General features: G+C 47.8%; 1 protein-coding gene and 3 long non-coding RNA genes across 7 annotated transcripts in view; 2 read left to right on the top strand and 2 right to left on the bottom strand.

Moving 5' to 3' along the window:
- PIP5K1B (phosphatidylinositol-4-phosphate 5-kinase type 1 beta) overlaps positions 1-356 on the bottom strand; it is a 125,893-nt gene extending 125,537 nt beyond the window's left edge. For 2 of the 4 annotated variants that reach the window (XM_081930640.1, XM_081930642.1), the window contains exon 1: positions 64-355. The gene's annotated coding sequence lies outside the window, so the exon portion shown is untranslated. Of the gene's footprint in view, positions 1-63 lie in introns of all 4 variants that reach the window. The other 2 variants (XM_081930643.1, XM_081930641.1) reach the window with 2 other exon arrangements.
- Positions 357-497: 141 nt separating this feature from the next.
- LOC309380661 lies at positions 498-1,930 on the top strand. The gene is made up of 3 exons (XR_014172996.1): positions 498-925; positions 1,204-1,712; positions 1,803-1,930. It is a non-coding gene; the product is annotated as an uncharacterized lncRNA (long non-coding RNA).
- On the bottom strand, positions 1,806-3,841 carry LOC309380732. The gene is made up of 2 exons (XR_014173088.1): positions 3,386-3,841; positions 1,806-2,979 (listed from the first exon to the last, which is right to left on the bottom strand). It is a non-coding gene; the product is annotated as an uncharacterized lncRNA (long non-coding RNA).
- A 7,128-nt stretch (positions 3,842-10,969) lies between these two features.
- LOC309380738 lies at positions 10,970-23,250 on the top strand. The gene is made up of 2 exons (XR_014173094.1): positions 10,970-12,390; positions 22,921-23,250. It is a non-coding gene; the product is annotated as an uncharacterized lncRNA (long non-coding RNA).
- The last annotated feature ends 1,144 nt before the right edge of the window (positions 23,251-24,394 follow it).

Here is a 24,394-nt window from a genome sequence, read left to right as displayed (position 1 = left end):
CCGGGACCCGCCCGTCTCTCCGCCCGCCCGCCCGCCCGGGGGGCCCTTCGCCCGCGCACCCACCTTCCGCCGCTTCGCGCTCCTTGCCGCAGGCCACGCAGTTCGGCCGGCCGAGAAGCAGCAGCGGAGGCAGGACGGACTTGCGGCGGCCCAGGGCCTCCCTCCTTCTTTCTCTGGGCGCGTCTGCACGGCTGCCTCGTCCGTCGCGCCTCTGCGCCGCTTGGTCCCCGGCAACGCGGCTCCCTCTCGCTCGCCCGTGCTCTTCGAAAAGGGGCGGCGGCAGCAGCAGCCGGGCAGCCGCGTCCGCCTCCTCCGGCGGCCAAGTCCCGAGCGGGGCTCCTCGGCGCCCGCCCGCCCGCCCTCCTTCCTTCCTCCGCTCTCTGCCCGCGAAGGGGCGCCGCCGGCTCGGGCCCCTCCGCCCGCCTGCCTCCGCCTCCCCTCGGCCCCTTCCCTCCTTCAGGCGCCCCTCCCTCCGGGCCGGGCAGAGGCGCCCCGGGCCTGGCGGCTCCCCCTCCTCTCTCTCGGCAGCCCCCCTGGTCGCGCCGCCAGAGGCCGGCGGGCTCCGCTTCTGGCTGGCTCCCTTCAGCGGAGGTTTCGCCTTCCTTCCAGGCCGCACATCCCTGAAGCCCCGCGCGAGGAGGAGAAGCGGGAGGACTCGGCGCTCGCCCAGGGACTTCCGCGGACTTCCGTCCTGGGGCGCCTGGAAGAGGCCTGAGGCGGCGGCAGGTGAGGCCAGAGGAGCGACTTGGCCCAGGACTGCCCGATCCGGCCGAGCGGGGATTCGAACCCTGCTCTCTCGGGCGCTCTAACCACTGCACCGCAGGGCTGTCCAGACAGACAGACGGAACCATCCTCCACAGGCGGCCATTGGGCGCTCAGGCTCCACAGAGGAACGTCGGAAGCTGCCTCAGAGCAGAGTGGGCAGGTGAGGTTGCAGAGCTCTGTCCCTGAGGGGTTCCGGCAGGGAGGTGGGGGGCCACAGTCTTCTGTAATCATGGCCTAGGGGCTGCTCGGCCCACGGAGTCCGCCTGGCGGATGCCAGCCCCCCACGGTGTGCCGTTTTGTCCCCCCCCCTCAGGGATGAAACCGGGGTGGAACGCACCCCCACACCTGCCTTCCCACACCCCTGTGTGTGCTTTTTGCATAAACAGCCAGTTGTGTGTGAACTTCTAGCCCAGCGTTTCTCCTTGTATCTTTTCCCAGCCATTATCCCAACTGGATGAACTGAACTCCTTAAAATGCTGCTACAGCAATCGTGGAAGATGGACACTTCTCTAACGCCATCTCAAGAAGCCCTGCTCCCACTTTCAGAAGACAGACGTCTGGGCTCACTGAAGTTATGGAGGTGTACAACAATTATACATATTTATACGTATTGAGCTCTGGGCTGGAAAGCAGGAAGCATTGTTGCTCTGGCGGATCCCAATATGGATCTGTGGCAGGAATAGGTTTTTGCTCCATGTGCAGGGTCCTGCTGGGAAGTGTAAGCTTAGTGCACCGCAGGGAATTGTATTGGGGCAGGGAGCTTGACATTTTTGAAAGAAGAAGACCTTTTAAAGGGAATTGCACAAAAACAGACCTGAAGTTTGTTTGTTTGTTAAATGGGCTGTTCTTCTGTGTGAAATATTTTTATCTGCAGCACTTGGGTTTGTGGGCGTAGCCAGGATTTTTTTGGGGGGAGGGCAGAACCTCAGTTAGTTAAGTATTTTTGTGTATTTACTTGATTTAGGGGGGCAGATGCCCCCCCTTGGCTACGCCCATGGCTGGGTCTGTTGTGGGTGTTTTGGAAGGGGGGGTGTCAGACCAACTCTCCATTTCCATAGTTTCACTTCTCTAGTTCTAGAGGGGAGTTTATGGCCCCTTATAATGTGTGCATATATGTGAGAAACATTACAGTGAAATGCAAAATCTACATGGATCTTGAAGGACAATTCCAATTATCAATTGCTTGTGGATCTTTTACACACCAAAAAGAAGGGGAGCTATATTTTCCGTAGTATTGCAAGGAGCAATAAAATACCATCAGTTTTGATGGATCACAAGAACAAGAAGATGAAGCATCGTATAGGAGTGGTATTAAAGCGATTAGAGCTGGACAAATGCAAAGGGCTGCCCAACTAAGGGCCAAATGACTTATCTTTTCGGTAAGTGCAGTTTGTACACACTGTCAGCACTGGGATTGGAGGGCACATCTGGATCAGGACACCAGCATTGAGTAGGTGGGTTTTAACTCTTCACCCTTGCTGTGGGCTCAGTCCAGGTTAGAGGCCTTGAACCTGCAGTTTGCATTGGAAAAATAATACCCATTTGCCTCAGTGGGAGCTTCAGAACACACACACACACACACACACACCCCGCATCTAAATTGCAGGAAGAGGGTCCTTTATCTAGACTGAGCAGGGGACAAAGAGTTAAAGTCCCCCACACTGGAATCCTGATCCAAACTGCTCCTCCTCATGCCACACTTGGCAATTTGTGTCAAGCAAACCAAACCAAACCAAAACCTTCACTCAAAAGATGCAGTTTGGTGGTTTACATAATGTCTTGTTTGGCCCTGACTGTAGGAAAAAGGTATGAGGACTAAGGAAGACCAGGCTTGGCAGGGCACTGTTTGCTGCTCACTGGTGGATAATTGCCAAATCCTGCTCTGGGTTCATTTTGTCCCCCTTTAGGCCTCATGGCAGAAGAGTACTCCTTTGCTTTCGTCTTTACTCTTGCATACTTTCCCTACCGGTGGTGGTTTTCGCTTTCCCATGATGTTGTGAGGAATGGAACTGTATTTTCACAGAGCAGTATGCCAGCTGTTTTCCAGCCTATAGTTCAGCTGCACAATTTTCTGGCATAGTGCAACAAACCATAGAAAATATACTCTTCCCCCTTCCCCAAGAAGCTTTGGCTAAGTTGACTAAGTGATAAAGAGTTAATGGGTAAAAACACAGTCTTCAGCCTGATTCTGGCAGTCCATGATCTGATCCTAAACTACCGTATTTTTCGCCCTATAGGACACACTTTTTCCCCTCCAAAAATTAAGGGGAAATGTGTGTGCTTCCTATGGTGCGAATGCAGGCTTCAGGAGAGCCGCAGCGCCAGCCCCACAAGGTCGGGGGACAGCAGGGAGGTGGAACGCCACCACCCCGCTTTCTCCCGATGTGGTTTGGAGGCTGACGGCGGGTAGATGCATGCTTCTCCCCGTCGCAAGCTCCGGGGACAGCGGGGAGGCGCAGCGCATCTTCCCGCTGTCCCTGGACCTGGTCTGCAGGCGGGCTGCGGGGAGAAGAGCGCTTCTCCCCGCTGCCGGCCCCACAAGCACCTGGGGGGGGGAATAAATTTTTTTTCTTTATTTCCCCCCAAAAAAACTTGGTGCGTCCTATGGGGCGAAAAATACAGTACTAAGGCCACATGCTGCCTCCCCTTTAGGGAGGCCTGTGGTGGCTGCAACTGGAAATGCAAGCTATGCCTTGGTATGGAGGGAGGGCCAGTGGATAGTCAAATGACCCATCAGTGGAGTTACTGTTTAAAACTCTTTGAAAAGAGTTATATTAAAATTAGTTAATTTCTTGTTTGCTCGTGCACAAACAAGCCTTCCAGCCCCACAAACAGCTGGCTTCAGGCAAGCAAGAGACGTGACTTCAGTTCAAGACAGTGACAGATCCACGCATTGTCTGCCCCTTCTGCACTTTGGGGCAGCAGAGACACTGGTTGCGATCTTTGAACTGTAGCTGTTGAGGTATTTTGGGATGGACCTTTGCCCTTGAGGATGCTATATTTGTGGAGTGTCAAAAGAGATACCAGGATGGGGATGGAGGCAGCCAAGAACCGGGGAGAGGCAGCAGAAGAAAGTGCATGCAAAAATCTATCATTTGCCCGATAATAAATGTTGGAAATGCAAAGAAACGGAAGGAACATTCTTTCACCTTTGGTGGGCCTGCCCAAGGATTAAGGCTTTCTGGGAAATGATCTATAATGAACTGAAAAAAGTATTTAAGTATACTTTCTTAAAGAAACCAGAGGCCTTTCTCCTGGGCATGGTCGACCAATTGGTGCCAAAGAAGGATAGAACCTTTTTATGTATGCTACAGCAGCAGCAAGAATACTCATCGCAAAGCACTGGAAGACACAAGATCTACCCACCTTGGAAGAATGGCAGATGCAAATAATAGACTATATGGAACTGGCAGAAATGACCGGCAGAATTTATGATTGCTAAGGGCATTGTAAATGAAATGAAGGGGTTCTGGTGATTAAGATAAATAAGAGTATAAAGGGAAGGATAAAGGATGAATTCGAATATTAAATGATTTTGCTGAATTAATTTATAAAGTGGAATACAAGAAAGGAAGGCGGGTGGAAGTAAGGAAAATAAGATCTGGAAGGGTATTAATTTGAAAAAGAGTGTTTTCCGCTCTCCCGGAAAGGCAGGCAGGGGGGAGCAAAGACTTTTGCCCCCCGCCCGCCTTGGGAAGAGGTCCAGGACCGCCCGCCAGCATTTTAAAAGCCCCCGGGACTGTCCCGGGAAGGCAGGCGGGGGGGAAGCAAAGACCTTCGCCCCCGCCAGCCTTCAGAAGAGGTCAGGGGACAGACTGTCCCCAGACCTGGTCTGAAGGCGGTTCGGTTTCCATAGGAACGCATTAATTGATTTTTAATGCATTCCTATGGGAAACCGTGCTTCGCAAGACGAAAAACTCGCAAGACGAAAAGACTTGCGGAACGAATTAATTTCGTCTTGCGAGGCACCACTGTACATTTTTTTAGATTTGCCTTGAGACAGTCTTTAAACCTCTTTTGTTGACCACTAGCATTACACTTTCCATTTTTAAGTTCGGAGTAGAGTAGTTACTTAAGAAGACAAGCATCAAGCATCCGCACAACATGACTAGTCCAACGAAGTTGATGTTGAAGAATCATTGCTTCAACACTGGTGATCTTTGCTTCATCCAGTACACTGTCTGATCCAGTTCTGTCTTCCCAAGTGATGTGTAAGATTTTTCAGAGACACCATTGATTGAATCTTTCAAGAAGTTGGAGATGGCGTTTGTAAGTGGTCCATGTTTCACAAGCATACAGTAAGGTTGGTAGTACAATAGTTTTGTAAACAAGCATTTTGGTTTCCCTGCCAATGTCCTCAAACACTCTGTACTTCAATCGGGAGAAAGCCGAACTCGCAGAGCTCAGGTGATGCTGGATTTTGGCATCAATGTTGACCCTTGTAGAAAGATAACTGCCTAGGTAGGAGAAGTGATCAACATTTTCCAATGTTACACCATTGAGTTGGATTTGTGGCACTGCAGAGGGGTTATTTTGTACTTGTTGGTGCAGCACTTTGGTTTTTTGGTTGTTGAGCAACAAGCCAAGCTTTTCATAAGCTTCTGTGAATATATTTAGGATGGTTTGGAGGTCATCCGCTGAGCATGCACACACTATATTGTCTACCAAACCAATAACCCTCCTATCACAAACATATTTAAAAGGACATGGAATGTTAATATCAGCCCAAGGCACCTAAAGATATATAATGAAGACATATGATACATTGAATTGTATATGCAAATGAAAAGTTTTATATTTTCTTATGGTACTCGTGTGTCCAGTCTTGAGGAAAATCAACCAGGAAATTCTACATTCACTCAATAAAACTTCCCTATGGACCATGCTTTTGGTGATTTCTTGCTTTGGAGTGATAGGAGTAGCAAGTATGACTTTATTGTAGCACCAACTATAAACAGAGCATTCTTATGTCACACTTGCCAATTCCTGCTCTTGTTTTCTGGAATAATAATATCCAAATTTCCATTTCTGCCATATTAAGCAGTTGGTACCTTACCTTTCTCGCCCTGATCTGGCCACAGTGATCCATGTGACTGTCACCTCCAGGCTTAATTATTGTAACTTGCTCTATGCAGGGCTGGCCTTGAAGCTGACCCTGAAATTCCAGAATGCCGCAGTGAGGCTCCTTTGGGGTCCTTGCCGCGGGATCACATTCACCCAGTGCTTTACCAACTGCACTGGCTCCTGGTGGAGTACAGGGTCAGGTTTAAGGTGCTGGTTTTGACCTTTAAAGCCCTATGCGGCCTAGGACCCTCATACCTACGGGACTACCTCTCCTGATATGCCCCACAGAGGACCTTAAGGTCCACAAATGACAACATTTTGGAGATCCCAAGTCACAAGGTGGTTAGATTGGTCTCAACTAGGGCCAGGACCTTTTCAGTAGTGGCCCTGACTTGGTGGAACGCTCTGTCACAAGAGACTAGGGCCCTGTGGGACTTGACATCTTTCCGCAGGGCCTGCAAGACACAGCTGTTCCACCTGGCCTTTGGTTTGGACTCAGTCTGATGCTTATGTTTCCCTCCCTTTATGGATTTGATCTATGGGCTATTTTTAAAACGAGGCTGCATTTTAAATTGCAGTTTAACCTGTATTTTAAATTGGAGGGTTTTTTTCCTATTATGTTTTTACTGTAATTTTACTGGTGCCTGGCTCTGGCCTGAGGGCGGGGTATAAATAAAATTTATTACTATAATTAAAAGCAATGAAACAGCAGGTTCTTACTAACGTAAGTATGTGCTTGGATTTAAATACCTTATCCACTCCTTGAGACAGCTCATGAAACTTGCACAAAAACAGCTTTCACAAGGGTGTGTGTTGTTTAGTATTTACTAATAGTGATCAGACTCTAGTAGGCATAATAAGCTCTACTCAATAGGGTTGTACTTCTTATCATAATTGGACTTTGTACTTGCTGTCACAGAGCTGAGGCAAAACAATTAAAGATAAATGTCGCTGGAGGTTCAAGACTGAATACAAATTGTTCTTTCTGGCTTAGGTTTAATAGCTGATGTCCTTGTTTTACCCAGTTTGACCCCTGCTTGGTATAAATCAATGGACCACTTTCCTGCTGTGCATTTTTACAAGGTGTAAATATAACGCCACACAAGCAAAACATACAACTTTACAGGTCAACTCCTATTTTCTCTCCAGTTCTCTACACTGTTTTCTAATCAACAACAACAACAATCTTTATTACGGTCCAGAGACCAACAAAACATTACAAATCAATACAGAGTTCATACAGCCTACCTCCAGGTTAATCAAGCACTTTGTTTGGAATATAGGGCTCATTTGTTCTTTCAACCACCGATAAAAACTTTGCCACTGCCAAAGTTCTAGCTTTTGTCCGGTCTTCCAGTAGGAACCTGACATAGTGAGCCTCTGACTTTCCCGGGAAAGGCACCAGCAAGGGTAGTATCAGTTCAGCCCTGGCCTGCTCATACTTCGCACAATGTAACAAAATGTGATTTATGGACTCGATGTCTTGAGCACACGAGCAAAGTCTGTCCTGGTAGGGAACTCCTCTCAACCTACCATCCAGCACTGCAGAGGGGAAGACATTCAGTCTGGCCTTGGTGAAAAGGCTTCGATAGTTAGGTACTGTCAGGTTTTTGATGTAAGGTGTTAAAGACATACCCATATTGAACTCCTGCTGCCAGTGGACTACAGACTGCGTGTGACCGAGATCGCAAGTCACTGTGTGCATTGTCCCATAATCTTTGCTTTAAAGCCTTTTGGGCGCCTTCATAGCCCAGGTAATACAGTTGGGGGAGAGACAGACCAATAGAGGTGGCTTTTTTAGCCATGGTTTTCTGCCATTTGCTGACAAATTCCTCATTGGTGATATGTTGGTACAGACCCTTCCCTAGATTAAACACTGAAATCCTGAGCCAATGTCTTAGGGCAGCCCACCATGCTCTAGCTGAAATTGGGCATTCACCAGCTTCCAACAGAAGTACGGAGTTGGGGACGCAGTTAGGTACCTGCAGCAGAGATCGTATAAATTTTGCCTGAAAGCCATCTAGCTTTGGCAGGTCCCCATTATGCCAGACATTTGCTGCATACAGGAGTTGGGAAACGGGCTTTGCGTTGAAAACCCTTAAGGCTGCTGGAACATATTTGCCGCCCTTTGTGAAGAAGAATTTATGTATGGCTAGCTTTGTAATCTCCGCCTTTTGAAGGGAGGTTTGCCAATGGTGCTTCCAAGATCTTGTATGATGGAATGTGAGCTCTAGGTAACTGAAGTATTTTACCTGTTCGAGGTTATGGCCATCCAGCACCCATTTAGACTGGGAGAATCTTCTTTCGAAGACTAAGATTTTAGATTTTTCATAATTAATGGATAAACCATTTCCAGAACAGTAATCAGAAAATTTCCTCAACAGATAATTCAAGCCCGGCCTGGAACGCGAGATAATGGCTGCGTCATCAGCATACAACAACAAAGGGGTCCTTCTCATTCCTATTTTTGGAATGTGTCCATCTGGGTCCATTAAGTTCTCTTCTAGGTCATTTAGGAATAGGCAGAACAATGTGGGGGCCAAAATACAACCCTGTCTCACCCCCCTAGTCATCTCGATGCTGTTCGATAGCTGTCCCTGTCGACCGCATCGGACCTGCAGTTTGGTTCCATTGTACAGGGCTTTTATAAGAAAGAGAAGTCGTTTGTCCTGCAAGATCAGACTCAATTTGGACCATAGCTGGGATCTGGGGATGGAGTCAAATGCTGATTTCAGGTCCATAAAGGCCACGAAGAGTTTACCCTGTAGGTGTCTGGTATACTTCTCAGCTAGGAAGGACAGCATTAGACAGTGGTCTGTTGTTGAATGATTCTCACGGAAAGCTGCCTGGGCTTCAGATAGTATATTATGTTCATTTAGAAAAGTTGTCAATTTGCTACTGAGGAAATGGGCATATAGTTTCCCAATTATTGAGAGCAGGCTAATAGGCCTATAATTGGAAGGTACATTTGGGTGGCCTCTCTTAAAGATTGGGACTACTATAGCATGTTTCCAGCTATATGGTACCTTACCAGAGTTATTTACTACCGTAAAGAGTGCTGCCAGAAGCGGGGCCCACCAGTGCTGGTTTGATGTAATCACCTCAGCTGGGATAAAGTCTTTCCCCGGAGCCTTTCCGCTCTTCAGCTTCCCAATTAATGTATGGACTTCCTCCACAGTTACCGGCCTCCAATTAGGGAGCAGTGACAATTGTACCCTGTCATCCTCCTGTAAACTGGAAGGGAGGTTTGGATTTTCCATAAATATATTTCTGAAGTGGTTCTCCCAAACCTGAGCTGGAATGACACAGCTGGGGGCTGAGGAGCTATTTCTCATTGAGTCGGAGACCAGTTGCCAAAAGAGTTTAGTTTCATTGTTTAGTGAGGCATTCAATAGTAGGGACCAGGAATTTTGTTCGGACTGCCTTTTTTTGAGGCCAAAAGGGCTTTGTACTCTTTTTTGATTTTGAAATAAGATTGAGGTAAGTAGCTTAATCCAGCGTTTCTATAGGCCAAATAGGCGTTCCTTAGGGCTTCCTTCTCTTGTTACATTCATCCTTAGAAAACAACAGCCTTATTTTAAGATGCTGAGGCACATGCCCAAGGCTTTGAAAACATTTATGTCTGTCATTCCATTAGACTACAAAGGCTGTTTGAAAATTTAGCCAGGAAACCTATGGCTGCAATCAGTAGCCTACTTTCTCTGGAGCAGAGCCACTTATTTGATGGGACTTCTTCAACCCCCTGTACCACTTCAAGGAGCAGCAAGGGAAAGAACAGCGAACGTCACCTTTTCCCTTCCCTCCTTATGCCCTTTGGGATGGTGATTACATGGGAAGGGCCCTTCAAATGCTACAGGAGCAGCACAAGATGAAATGATGGCCATGTGGTTCCCATGGAGCTATGAAGTGTACCTGGGTCTCCCTGCAGATGAGCAGGACCTATACATAGAAACTTTATTTGCATTAGCCACTAGCCATAGCAATAAAATAGAACGAACAGGTCCTATGGAAGCAAGGGGAATGAGATTCCAGTTGCAAATGGTGGCCTGCAAGAGTCTTTTAAAAGATTTATCTGGGCACTGTCTGGAGCCTTTGCCTATTCTGATTGGTAGTCAAAATTCCTGACCATTCCAAATAGTTTCTAACTCTAGAAGTATTCTAGAGTTGGAAGAAGCATAAAAGCCACCAAGCCCAACCATCTCTCTTAAGACGGAGGCATCTACTTATTTGTGCCCCCGCAGCCCTCCACCCGCCTGCCGTCTGGATGCCCATATGCCACTTAAGGAAGCTTTATTCCAATAAGGTCTTAGACCAGTTAAGTGCTTATGGGCAAATAAGTTCCAGTGGCTTAGATGGGTGAGACAAACAACTTTCAGGTGAGGTGGGGAAGGGGAAGTGTTGGCTCCTCGTTCCAGTATCAGCTTTTCCCCAACACCCCTGAATCAGATGTCAGGCCAAAATAAAAGCTTCAAATAATTTCCTCATGGTGACTTAGGTGGCTGAGTGCTGACAAGATCAGAGCCCAAACAGGGCAGCTTAAAAATAAAAAGGGGTGTGTGTATGTATCAGCATTCTCGGTTGAATCCTGAGCTATGCAGAAGTACAAAGCAAAAGGGTCACTTCCGTCAAAACCAGCCCAATGACAATTAAACATGCCCAGTTGCTTCCAGGAACCATGCAATACTGAGTACCATATTGGTCTGAATATAAGACACACCCGCAAATAAGCCACACCTTTAAATTTCAAGGCTTATTTGCGGGTGCGGCCTGCCTCCCGGCACTCCCTCCCCAAGCTGCCAAGCGGGACACCAAGCGGCAGCCCCCCCCCCGTCCCCCGTTCAGGGCGGTCATGCCGGGAGGCGGGCGCACAGCGCTCGGTTCCAAATATAAGATGCACTTCAACTTTTCAAAGTCCGAATTTGGGGGAAAGTGCGGCTTATATTCGGGCCAATATGGTATTAGTTGGAAACAAAAAAATGAAAACCGGAGAGGCAGGAGAGTGCACTGGCCTATTTGATCCCTTTTACAGTTGATCCTGGAGGAGGAAAAGAGCAAGGATGGCTGGTGGACTTGCAGGAATCCAGAGTAGGAATACTCTTCTTATGGTGTGAGAAAGATACATTGCAACACTATAAAAAGCTGATTACAATGCTGCAAAGCACAAAGGATTAGTTACAAATGAAATTAACAATACTTGTTCATGAAAAAAAGCATTCTGAATAAATCTTAAAGTAATAATTAAAAGATGACAAAAATAAAACATGCCAATTTAACCATGTGTTTAATGGATAAAATGCCAAATTACAGCCCTCTGTGTTATAACATCCCACACTGTGCCAGAATTTTCTTCAATTCTCAGTATAAATTTTTGTGGGGAGAATGGCTGTGGGGAGGGATAATGATTGAAAATCAAGCATCCTGCCTGAAGACCTTCCCCTAGCACAAAGCTGCCATTGGCTACCTGCACCAAAACGACTACCCCAAAATAAAGAATAAGGCTGCACTCCTTACCAGGGGTGGCTGAACATGCCAATTTCAGTTTTGCTCAGTTTCTCATTTTTCCACTCTTGAGTTTAGTTCTCCACATTTCTATATTGGTTTGTGAATTTTTTTAAAAGTCCACATTAATATTCATCAGCATTTTGAGGTGAATTTGTCATCATATACAAATTTATGTATGTAAATTTAGCTATTATATATGTTTGCATGCACACTTTACCTTAGTATATGGGTTTTTGTGTACATTACCCGGCTGGAGAACTGCATTGCAACATTCAGAAAACTGCACATTTTGAATGGCTCCATTTCTGTTCTCATATCATTTCAGAATGTGTGAATTCTGTAGGCTGAGGTTTACCTTTAAATGCAAACTGAATCAATTTCCCCCAACCCTACTAATCTCACATATTTGTGAATAACTCAATAGGATTTACTTCTGAGTAGACACAATTAAGGTTGTCTTGTCTTCTTCCAGTCTCTTAATGGCCAGGTGTATAACTGAGCATTGATGTCTTTAGCATGAGTCATCCTTTTTGCTTCACACCTAGTGTTTAATAAGGTAAAGCTGGTATCAGTCTAGCTAAAAGATGCTGGTCTATTATCCTTTAGCTGATGACATCTGAAACAGTTTCTCTTCTGTGTGAGAGCAGTTTTTACTTTCTGCAAGCGTTATTATAATGCCATGCTAGTTTTTGCCTTAGCATCAGTTTGGGAAGACATATGCCTCTCACTCATAGCAAGGGCAATACTAGCTAAGAAGGACAAAAAGCTGAAAGGGGAATAGGCCTTCCCACTTTCAAATATGGCCGTCAGTTTCAAAATCTTATGCAGAGCTCAGGGTATTCCTTATTGGTGAGAAGTTTAAGAACTTTGGATCCCTGATGAAGCAATGTCTAAAAAGTATTAAATAAGTAGATAAAAATACTCTCTGAGGTTCTTGCTGGCCATCTTCATGTGCCTTTTCCCTCCACATACTGACTCATCAGTAATGATAGCTGTAATAAAACATCGCCTAATTTAAACAGGCGGATATCTATGCAGAGATATATGGAGTCAGACCAGGTAATACATTTGTTTTCCCAGTTTCTTTAGCAAGTATGACACGACTCTGCCATTGAAATCAATGTGTGTATCTGAAGAAGTGTGGATGCACACACCAATAATGGATGCTCATACCAATAACAAACTTAGTTGGTCTCTAAGGTGTTACTGGAAGGAATTTTTTTATATTGAAATCAATGTCATTGTGGCCATAAGGATTGACATATAAGGTTGCAATGTTCTGTTTCCTTACTTGTGAGTAAGTGCTAACTAGCAGCTTCAGTGAAACTCACCAGTAAAGGTGATCTGGGATACATATCTATGTTTCTAGGCCACATAGGACAGGGCACAGAGTGTAACCTGGGTGATTAATCTCTCTTCCTTCTGGTAGATCTTTAGAAGGCAAGTAAAAATGATTCTCTTTTGGAGAGCTTTTATTTAATTATTATCTCTGTAGTTTTAAGTTGGGAAAGTGGTTTTAGAATTCTTGCCTCATTTTAATTATATTTTTATTTTATTGTTATGACTGTTCAAATTATATGTACATTGGTTTTATTGTTTAAAATATTTGTTCTGAGCTATTTGGAGAGTTAACCCAATTTTGCCCTATTTCAAACACGTACAAACTGTGGACTCATTTTTTTCAGGAAGTAAATTTAAGAAGCAGGTGGTTTTGTTTGTGTTGGAGCATCCATCTCCAGTAATGCTTTATGGGCAGAGATGTTTTTGGTATCACAATAGAAATAATGAGAGAAGAATTATGATTCTCTTATCAGGCTGTATTTGCCTTCAGTGATACTTCCTGCTAATTCTATAACCCAAGTTAATTCTAACATTTCTTGGAAAACGCACAGGGTGTTAAATGAATCTTATGTGATATATTTTCTGCAATCAATTTTTAAAGAACATTTCTGTTTATGAGAAGGCTAAGAGTCCATGTTTTAACCCACCTTGCCCCCTCAGTCTCTGCCCCCTGCCCCCTTCATATTTCCTCTCCCAATTTCAGATCAGGACAGCCTTCCCTTCCCTAGAGCCATACAGATCCTTGAGGTTCCAGTCTCCCAACTAGGCCCAGTTAGGACAAGAATGGACCACAGACAGAGAACAGGTCTTTTCCATCTGAAGACCACTATCATGTCAAACTCAGCCAAGAGCATAAGGTCAAACAGATTCCTCACTGGCCTTGCAGACAACTTCATTGTCCAGAAAGTGGGAGAAGCAACAAGAGGAACGGCCATTTTAGATCTGGTCCTAACCAATGTTGATGACCTGGTTAGTGGGGTAGAAGTGGAAGGATCATTAGGCACGAGTGACCATGCTCTTCTGAAGTTTACTATACAGCGGAAAGGAGCAGCCAAGCATACTAGGACTCAATTTCTTAACTTTAAGAAAGCAGACTTCATAAAACTTAGGGAAGTGCTGGGTGAGATCCCATGGACAGTAATACTAAAAGGAAAGGGAGTTCATGATGGCTGGGAGTTTGTTAAGAGGGAGATAGTAAAAGCACAACTTCAGGCAATACCAATGAGACGGAAACATGGAAGGTGCCTAAAGAAGCCAGGGTGGCTATCTAAAGAACTTTTAACTGAGTTAAGATTAAAAAAGGATGTGTACAAAAAATGGAAAAGGGGGGAAACCACCAAATAGGAATTCAAACAAATAGCCAGCATGTGTAGACACAAAGTCAGAAAAGCTAAAGCACGGAATGAACTCAGGCTTGCTAGAGAGGTTAAAAGCAACAAAGAAGGCTTTTATGGGTATGTTTGTAGCAAAAGGAAGAACAAAGAAACAGTGGGGTCACTCAGAGGAGAAGATGGTGAAATGCAAACAGGGGACACAGAAAGGGCTGAACTCCTCAATGCCTTCTTTGCCTCAGTCTTCTCCAATAAAGAAAACAATGCCCGACCTGAAGAATTTGGAGCAAATGATTCAGCAGAGGAAACACAGCCCAGAATAACTAAGGAGATAGTACAAGAATACTTGGCTAGTTTAGATGTATTCAAGTCTCCAGGGCCAGATGAACTGCATCCAAGAGTATTAAAAGAACTGGCAGATGTGATCTCAGAACCACTGGCAGTCATCTTTGAGAATTCCTGGAGAACAGGCGAAGTCCTGGCAGACTGGAGGAGGGCAAATGTTGTCCCTATTTTCAAAAAGGGGAAAAGAGAGGACCCAAATAATTACCGCCCAGTCAGTCTGACATCAATACCAGGGAAGATTCTGGAGCAGATCATTAAGCAAACAGTCTGTGAGCACCTAGAAAGGAATGCTGTGATCACCAATAGTCAGCATGGATTTCTGAAAAATAAGTCATGTCAGACTAACCTGATCTCGTTTTTTGACAGAATTACAACCCTGGTAGATGAAGGGAACGCAGTGGATGTAGCCTACCTTGATTTCAGCAAGGCATTTGACAAGGTGCCCCATGATATTCTTGTAAAGAAGCTGGTAAAATGCGGTCTTGACTATGCTACCACTCAGTGGATTTGTAACTGGCTGACTGACCGAACCCAAAGGGTGCTCATCAATGGTTCCTCTTCATGCTGGAGAAGAGTGACTAGTGGGGTGCCACAGGGTTCTGTCTTGGGCCTGGTCTTATTCAACATCTTTATCAACGACTTGGATGATGGACTCAAGGGCATCCTGATCAAATTTGCAGATGACACCAAACTGGGAGGGGTGGCTAACACCCCAGAGGACAGGATCACACTTCAAAACGACCTTGACAGATTATAGAACTGGGCCCAAACAAACAAGATGAATTTTAACAGGGAGAAATGTAAAGTATTGCACTTGGGCAAAAAAAAATGAGAGGCACAAATACAAGATGGGTAACACCTGGCTTGAGAGCAGTACATGTGAAAAGGATCTAGAGTCTTGGTTGACCACAAACTTGACGTGAGCCAACAGTGTGACGCGGCAGCTAAAAAAGCCAATGCAATTCTGGGCTGCATCAATAGGAGTATAGCATCTAGATCAAGGGAAGTAATAGTGCCACTGTATTCTGCTCTGTTCAGACCTCACCTGGAGTACTGTGTCCAGTTCTGGGCACCACAGTTCAAGAAGGACACTGTCAGAGCTGCCCAAGGTCCCAGCTCACAGAGGGCCAACGCCAGTTCTTGTTATATACAAAAGTCTTTATTAAGGTTCAGTTTCGATTCCAAAGCCGCGGCGCGCAGCTCTACGTCTCAACCCTAGACCGCTGAAGCTCCGTCTGAATCTCCTCCCCCCAGACACCAGTTCAAGACCCTAGCCTTGCTCCACCTCCTCCTTTGCTCCTTTCTCCTCTGGGTCCTTCTGCCCGCTGGGGTGTTGCCCTTTCTGGACTCTTCTGATGCTGATGCTGATGAGTCCCCGGATTCTTCCCCCTGCCTCCGGCGTGCTTTAGGACCTGGCTCCCAGTCTGCGCTCCCGGCTGTCCCGCGCGCCTGTGCATTTGAACTTGGCGCGCGCTCCCAGCCGGTAACCTTCCTCCTGACCGTTACACTGCTCCTTTCACTGCTTCCTCCTTCGGGAGGGCTAACTGGATCTGACTTCCCCTCTATTCCCTCACTCAGCGACAGGGGCGTGGTCAGCCCTGACTCATCTTCTCTTTCCCCTGGAGTGGAAACCGGTCCTGACACCTGGGACTCTTCCCCCCCGCTATGCTCTGGTGGGGAAACTGGTCCCGATCTCCAGCTGCTGCTTTGGGAGTCACCGCTGGTTCCTTGCTCCTGGTGCCTCCCTCCCGGGAACCCCCTTGCTCTGGCTATGGGTGCCCCCTTCTGTGAATCTTCCGACTCACTGGACAGACTCATGGAATCTCTTGCCCCACTGTCTTCCTCACCTACACTGCCCTCACCTACACTGCTCTCCGCTTCCTCCTTCCCCTGTGCCTCCACTCCTGAACCCCTGACATCCATCCCCCCTTCGAAGCCCCCCCTTCCCCCCTCCTCCTCGGGTGCGGGTTCCAGGTGCTCCAGTGTTGTGGGGGTGAGTGCGGGATACAGTTCCTCCGCTCCGATGTGCATCCGGCTGGTTGGGGTCGGCCAGTCCGGAATGGGCTCGTCAACGTCGATCTCCTCTGCTTCCATCTCTCTGCAGCTGTGCTCGAACCCAGCGTCCTCCCCCAACACGTCATGTCTGTCTCCCCCCCGGTCGCCTCGGGGGATGCTGCCTGCCAAGGCCCCTTCAGCCACTCCCTGCTCCACCCCACCTCCGGTTGATTGTCCCACCAATAAGAGCGGTCTGTGGCAGGCCCCGAGAGTGATCCCTCCAGGGAACGTGTGTCGGGTGCTGGTTCCTCGTCTGATGAGAACCCCTGGAACGTGCTGGCTGAAAGTGTGGGTGTGAAAAGATATTCATCGAAATAATCTGCCGGCATAGGTCTGTGTGGGAAGAGTGCATGGAACTCGTCCTTGAGGTAGTGCTCCTCCACCGCATAGTACGGCACCCAGCTGTTGGCGCTGGCCGGGGTACCTTCCCTGGCGAGGAGATACTCAACCCCCTCTTCCCCCCATCTCGAGTCCAAAATCTCCGTGACCTCGTTGAGTGGCCCTGCTCTCGGCGACCCTCCCCCTGTTGGCGATCTGCGGGGTGGTTCTGGTACGTTTACTGGCGCCTGGAACCTGTGGGGTTCCTTGTAGGGTGTAAGCACTGATCTATGAAAGACCGGGTGCATTCTAGAACCCTCCGGGAGTGTCAACCTGAAGGCTACCGGATTGATTTGTGCCTCGACTTGGTAAGGTCCTAGCTGTTTGTGTCTGAGCTTCTTCTTAGCTAATGTCCTGGCTGGCACTGCCTGGGCTGCTAACCAGACCCAGTCCCCTACCCGTATGTCTTCCCCGACTCTCCTGTGCCTGTCTGCCTGCACCTTGTATGCTTGCTTTGCCCGTTCTAAATGCCTTCGGAGCTGCTCGTGGACCTCCCGCAATTCCTCTGCCCAAGCCTCTGCTCCCTGTGTCTCCCCCTCCCCCATCTTCTCTAACCCCGGGAAGGTTCTGGGATGTCGTCCATTGTTGGCGAAGAACGGTGTCACCCCTGTGGATACGTGCTTCGTGTTGTTGTAGGCAAACTCGGCTAGCGGTAGGTAGTCCACCCAGGTCGAGGGCTGTTGATTCGCGTAGCATTGCAGGTACTGCTGCATGATGGCGTTGACCCTCTCCGCTTGTCCGTTGGTTTGCGGATGTCTTGCCGATGCTAAGTTGATCTTGACGTTCAGGATGCCCAGCAGCTTCTGCCAGAAGCTCGAGATGAATTGGCGACCCCGGTCGGACAAGATGGACTGCGGCAAGCCGTGAACCTTGAAAACGTGGTCTATGAACAGCTTGGCTGTCTGTTCCGCCGTGGCCACCTTCGCGCAAGGAATGAAGTGCGGCATCTTGGTGAACAGGTCCACGACAACTAGCACCGCTGTCTTGCCTCGCGAGCTGGGCAGATCTGTGACAAAGTCCAGGGCCACTTTCTCCCACGGCTCGAGAGGCGTCTGTAGCGGTTCCAACAATCCCGCCAGTGGCCTGTGTACTGGTTTGGCCCTTTGGCATGTGTCGCACCTCGTGACGTAATCCGCGACTTCTCCCCTCATCTTGGGCCACCAAAAGTCTCTGGCTACTAATTCCGCCGTCTTGTCCTTGCCGAAGTGCCCGGCGCTGGGTGCGTCGTGTAACTGCTGCAGCACTTTTTCGCGCGGAGGTTGTTCCCCCGGCACGTAGAGCAGTCCGTCACGTATCTGGAACGTATCTGCGGATGAGCAGTCCGTCACGTATCTGGAACTCGTCGTCCTTCGCTGTGCCTCTCCGCACCTCCTCCATCTTGGATCATGCGAAGGAATCCGTCTGCAGCGCGCGACGTACGGCGTCCAGGTCCACGGTGGCCGAAGCGCACGCCCACGCTTCCGGTGCGAAAATGTGTTTGGCTGCCACCGGTGCCGCTTCCTCGAGATACTGCGGCTTCCTGGATAGCGCATCCGCCATGACGTTGTTGCCTCCCGGGATGTATTCTATCCTGAAGTTGAAATCCGCGAAGAACTCTGCCCAGCGGATGTGTCTCTGGTTCAGGAAGTGCCGCCACGCTTTGAAGGCTGCATGAATGGCCAGCAACTCCTTGTCCCAGATGGTGTAGTTCTGTTCCGACTTGCTGAGTTTTCGGGAGTAGAATGCGTACGGCCTCCAGTCCCCTTGCGGATCTTGTTGCAACAGGACCGCCCCCACCGCTCTGTCCGAGGCGTCCGTCTCAACCCTTATTGGTTTGCTGGGGTTGACGTGTAGCAGCTGTTCTTCGGACGCGAAGAGACGCTTGAGTCTCTGAAAGGACTGTTCCGCCTGGTCCGTCCAGGTGAACTTCTTCTTCTTGGAGCTGAGGGTGTCCGTGATGGCTGCCGTCTCCATCGCGAACCCCTTGATGAACTTGGGATAAAAGTTGGCGAAGCCGACGAACTTCTGGACCTCCTTCCGATTGCGCGGGCTCTTCCAGTCCAACACCGAGCGGACCTTGGTGTTGTCCATGGCGAGTCCCTTGTCGGACAGCTTGTAGCCCAGGAAATCCACCTCCGTCACGTCAAACTGGCACTTCTCCAGTTTGGCGTAAAGTCTGTGCTCCCGTAGTCTTTGCAGGACCTCCTTGACGTCCCTCTCGTGAGCCTCCTTCGATTCCGAAAAAATCAGGATGTCGTCCAGGAAGCAGACGCACTTCTTGTAAAGGAGTCCCGCTAAGACGTGGTGCATGAAAGCTTGAAAACAATGGGAGCCATTTTGTAAACCAAATGGCATAACTTTGTATCCGTAGGCGCCCAAGGGCGTAAACATGGCCGTCTTCCACTCGTCGCCCTCTCGCACACGTATGAGGTTGTACACCCCCCGAAGATCCAACTTGGTGAAGATGCGTCCCTTCCTCACCGTCGCGAGTAGGTCATCGATCTTGGGCATGGGGAATGCCGTGGGCTTTGTCCTCGAATTTATGACCCTGTAATCACAAACTAATCTCCGTTGGTTCGTGTCTTTTTTCTTCACGAAAAACACGGGACTGCCCCCCACTGCTTTGGACTCCTGGATGAAACCGCGCTTCAAGTTGTGATCTATGAACTCCCTGAGTTCTTGCAGTTCATCTTCAGACATGGAATACAGTTTCCCGGTCGGCAGCGTCGCCCCCGGCAGGAGGTCAATCTTGCAATCATAGGACCTGTGGGGAGGCAGCTTGTCCGCTTCCTTCTCGCAGAAAACCTCCAAAAACACTGCGTACTTGTGAGGCACTGCTTGCAGCGTGCCTAATTGTAGCTGCGGGTCATCCTCTTCCCCCTCTCCCTCCGGGCTAGTCAGGATGCAGTGTTCTGTGCAGTAGGAGGAGCCGAAGGTTAATTGACGCTGGTACCATGCCAATGCCGGGCTGTGCCTGTGCAGCCAACTCATGCCCAATACTACAGGCGTGTCCGACAGGTGGGTGACATTGAAGCTGATGACTTCCCGGTGATTTCCAATTTGCATCACCATCGGCGGCATTTGCTTGACCACCTGCCCCCCCAGCAATTCTCTTCCATCGACCGTGACGACTTTCAGGGGCATCGTGGCTGGCAGGAGCGCTATGCGAAGTTGCTTGATGAAATCCACTCCTATAAAGTCTGCATTACTACCAGAGTCAATGGTAATGGGCACTTCCATAGTGAGTCCATTGGGTATCTGGAGCGATGCAGTGAGTTGCACCACTGGTTTGGGCGGGAGTGGGTCTGTGGGCTGTAAAATCTGTGGGGACTGCTTCACTGACTCGCCTGGCTGGGCCCCAGTGCCTCTGCCTCCAACCAGGCTTCGTCGTTTCCCTGTAGCTTTTCCCCTGGCTGCACTGCTTCTTTCACTGTTGCTGAGGCTGCAGTGTGCTTTTGGAGCCTCTGGGGACACTCTTTGGCCATGTGCTGTGTACTGTCGCAGATGTAGCACTTCCTGCTTCCTCTAGGAGGCTTCGCCTTGACTGCTCCTGGTGTTTGGGCTCTGGTTGCTGTCTGAGCCCTGGCACCGCCTATCTCCATCGGCTCTTCTCCCCCTCCCAGTGGAGGCGTGGACTGGGCGCGCGCTGGCTCTCTGGGCAGGAAAGGAGCTGATCTGGCTGGCGTGCGTCCCAAACGTCCGTCATCTTTGTTCCAAGGGCGTTCTTCCAGACGCACTCCTATCGCCAGCGCTCTGTTTACTACTTCTGCTGTGCTGGTGGGTCTGTCCCCCCTTGCAATTTCATCCTTCACAGCCCCATTTAGCCCCTCCCAGAACAGGTCTCGGACGGCTGCTGAGTCCTTGTCCCAGCCCAGTGCATTTACTAACGCAAAAAATCGTGAGTGATATTGCCTCACAGTGGCTTTCCCTTGTTGCAACCCATGCATTTGCTTTCTGGCCAGATCCACATCAACTGTTGATTGAAAACAAGCGTCCATCGCTTTGATAAAGGCTGTTGAATCTTTGAGGGCGGGGTCATTTTCACGCCACAAATTGCGCAGCCACGATTTAGCTTCCCCATGCAGATGAGTTATAATGAACCCCACTTTCTCCTCCTCATCTCTAAAGTCTTTCTGAAGCAAATTGAGCGCAAAAAGTATGTCTGCCCTGAAGTTAGGATACTGCTGCAAATTCCCGTTGAAGTGGGATACGACGCTGCCTCCCCTCTTCCCGAGTCCAACTCCCTCCGGCTTGGGTCCTGGCAGCCCCTCCTTCCTCAAAATTTCCCACCTGATTTGCAGATCCTGGCAACGCGCTGCAGTTTCTTCCTCTCTCTTTCTGGACGCTTCTACTTCCATGGACAGCCTCGTGACTGCTTCTTGCAGGGCTGCCACCTGTTGCTCTGTAGTCATCCTCGCCGATCTTCGTGAGCTCGCAAAACGCCAAGTTTTGCCCCTCGCGGTGCCAACTCACGCTGCGAAGGTTTTTTTAGATGGAGACGGAGCTTACTGTCAGAGCTGCCCAAGGTCCCAGCTCACAGAGGGCCAACGCCAGTTCTTGTTATATACAAAAGTCTTTATTAAGGTTCAGTTTCGATTCCAAAGCCGCGGCGCGCAGCTCTACGTCTCAACCCTAGACCGCTGAAGCTCCGTCTGAATCTCCTCCCCCCAGACACCAGTTCAAGACCCTAGCCTTGCTCCACCTCCTCCTTTGCTCCTTTCTCCTCTGGGTCCTTCTGCCCGCTGGGGTGTTGCCCTTTCTGGACTCTTCTGATGCTGATGCTGACGAGTCCCCGGATTCTTCCCCCTGCCTCCGGCGTGCTTTAGGACCTGGCTCCCAGTCTGCGCTCCCGGCTGTCCCGCGCGCCTGTGCATTTGTATCCTTGCTGCAAGTATCCTTGCTGCTGTTGTTGCATACATAAAAAATGTTCGGTCCTTCTTTAACACCCTCTGGGCGACGATGCCTAAAAGAAAGGCCTCTGGTTTCTTAGGGAAGGTATACTTAAATACCTTTTTCAACTCGTTATATATCATTTCCCAGAAAGCCTTAACTCTAGGGCAGGTCCACCAGAGGTGAAAGAACGTTCCTTCAGTTTCTTTACATTTCCAACATTTATTATCAGACAAATAGTATATTTTTGCGAGCTTGACTGGAGTCATGTACCACCTATATATCATTTTCATAATATTTTCTTTCAAGGCATTACATGCCGTAAATTTCAGACCGGTGGTCCATAACCTTTCCCAGTCAGCAAACATGATATTGTACCCAATGTCCTGTGCCCATTTTATCATAACCGATTTGACCGTTTCATCTTGTGTATTCCATTTTAACAGCAAATTCATTCTTGAAAGTACCTTAGTCTTAGGTTCTATCAATTCCGTTTCCAACTTTGATTTTTCCACCTGGAATCCTATCTTTTTATCCAACTTAAAAACCTCTTTGATCTGAGCATAATGTAACCAATCTCGCACTTTATCTTTTAGTTTCTCCAAACTCTGCAGCCTCTAATTATCTCCATCTTTTTCTAGTATTTCCCAATATTTCGGCCATTTGGCCTCCATATTGAGTCTTTTCCGGGCCTTAGCTTCCATTGGTGATAACCACCTTGGGGTCTTGTTTTCCAATAAGTCTTTATATTTTGTCCAGACATTAAACACTGCTTTCCTGACAATATGGTTCTTGAAAGCCTTGTGACTTTTAACCTTGTCATACCTCAAATATGCATGCCATCCATAAGCATTGTTAAAACCTTCCAAATCCAAAACATCAGTGTTTTCAAGAAGCAGCCAATCTTTCAACCAGCAGAAATCTGCTGATTCATAGTACAACTTTAAGTCTGGCAGGGCAAAGCCCCCTCTTTCTTTAGCGTCAGTTAATATCTTAAACTTAATTCTGGGCTTTTTGCCCTGCCAGACAAATTTAGAAATGTCTCTTTGCCACCTCCCAAAACACTCCATTTTATCCACAATCTGTAAAGTCTGAAACAAAAACAGCATTTTTGGCAATACATTCATCTTTACAGCAGCAATTCGGCCCGACAAGGAAAGTTTCAATCTTGACCAACCTTCTTAATCCTTAGTTGCTTTCAAGTAATTTCTATTTTTTTATATTATAATATTTATTCAACATACTCTGCTCTTTCAATAATTTTTTATAGAACTGGGATTCCTGACCATTCACCATCCTAGTTGCAGTTCTCTGAACACACTCTGTTTTGTCAATATCCTTCTTAAAATGTGGCACCCCAGACTGGACACTTTACTCCAGATGTGGCATTACCAGTCCGTCTGTACAGCATCATTGTCTTTGTAGCAGAACATGAATATAATACCTAGGCATGCGAGTGCAACTTTACCAACAAAAATCACAACCTGTTTCCTGATGAGTGGTATTATTCTTTTGCTTATTTGTTGTACATCCCTCTTATGTAATGGTTTTCTTCCAGAAACACAGTCTCACATTGATTAAAAACACGATCAAAGTATGACCCTGTTATTATATTTTGCGGTAGCAAATTTAGTGTCTTCTTTTTTTCTAATTAGTCTAAGCTCAATTTCTAGGGAGAAAGGATTAGTACAAACGCTCTCATGCCAAAATGGTATTATTAAAAACACAGGCATCAGTAATATTTTTAATAGTGCAGATTAGAAGTTCTTTTAGGCCCTGTGGATCTTTTTAATTTCATTTCAGTTTCATAACCTTAGTCAAAATGTAATTGCTAGCTCAAGAGGGATCTCATTTGCCATGCTCACATAGTAACTGAACATAATGACTAAATTTGCTCCTCAGAGTCACATTGCAGGCTTTTCATATAAAATAGACAATTGCTGCCTCATTGAATTTTCATCGCAAATGTCAGTCTGCAATGGAGAATGGTGTCTGAGTAATAGTCTTGTTTTTTAAAAAAAACAAAAAACAAATACAATAGAATCCACATTATTAGAAGGGTTGATGTACCTGGGACCCAAGGCCTCAGACCTGGTAATCTAAAACCCTAATCTCAGACACATTAATCAGTGGCAAGGAAAAGACGATCTGAATTTAGCTGCTGACAAAAGACAACTGAGGGCATTGCTTGCCCAAGAGGCACTGGGGTCGACAGTTGTTCTTATGGTTTACCTACTGAAGTTGCTAGAGAGCTGATGGAGGAAAGGTCATTCCATACATACTATACAGCAGACATGTCCAACGCATCTATCACAATCGACTGGTTGACCTGGGAAGAATTTTGGTTGATCACCGCTGCCAAGGCATCACCCTCCCTCCCGAGCAGCCACTGCTTCATCCCAAGCTCATGTCACGGGAGGGGCTGTTTTGATGCTGCTTGCACCCACCCACCCACCCAGCACCCACCCACCCACCCAGCACCCACCCCTGCCCCGCCCAGAGATCAACAGGTGAAGGGCAGTATTCAAATTTAATAAAAATTAAAATAAACCAAAGCAGGGGCAGAGTGGTGGGGAAACACCCTACCCACTTCCAAAAGTTAAAGGCCACAGGCCTGGCAAGAGAGGAATGTTTCTGTTTGTCGTTTTGCTTGTATGGAAATTTTTATTGTTCCAGTGAACGAAATGCAGACCTAGGTATCACACTAACCAGCCTCTGCCTCTTCCCCGCCAGAGAAGCCGCCC

This window comes from Podarcis melisellensis (assembly GCF_964234715.1).
Source record: "Podarcis melisellensis genome assembly, chromosome: 11".
Classification (NCBI taxonomy): Eukaryota; Metazoa; Chordata; class Lepidosauria; order Squamata; family Lacertidae; genus Podarcis; species Podarcis melisellensis.
Note: the sequence above shows the minus strand (reverse complement) of the source record. Positions and strands in the feature narration are given on the sequence as shown.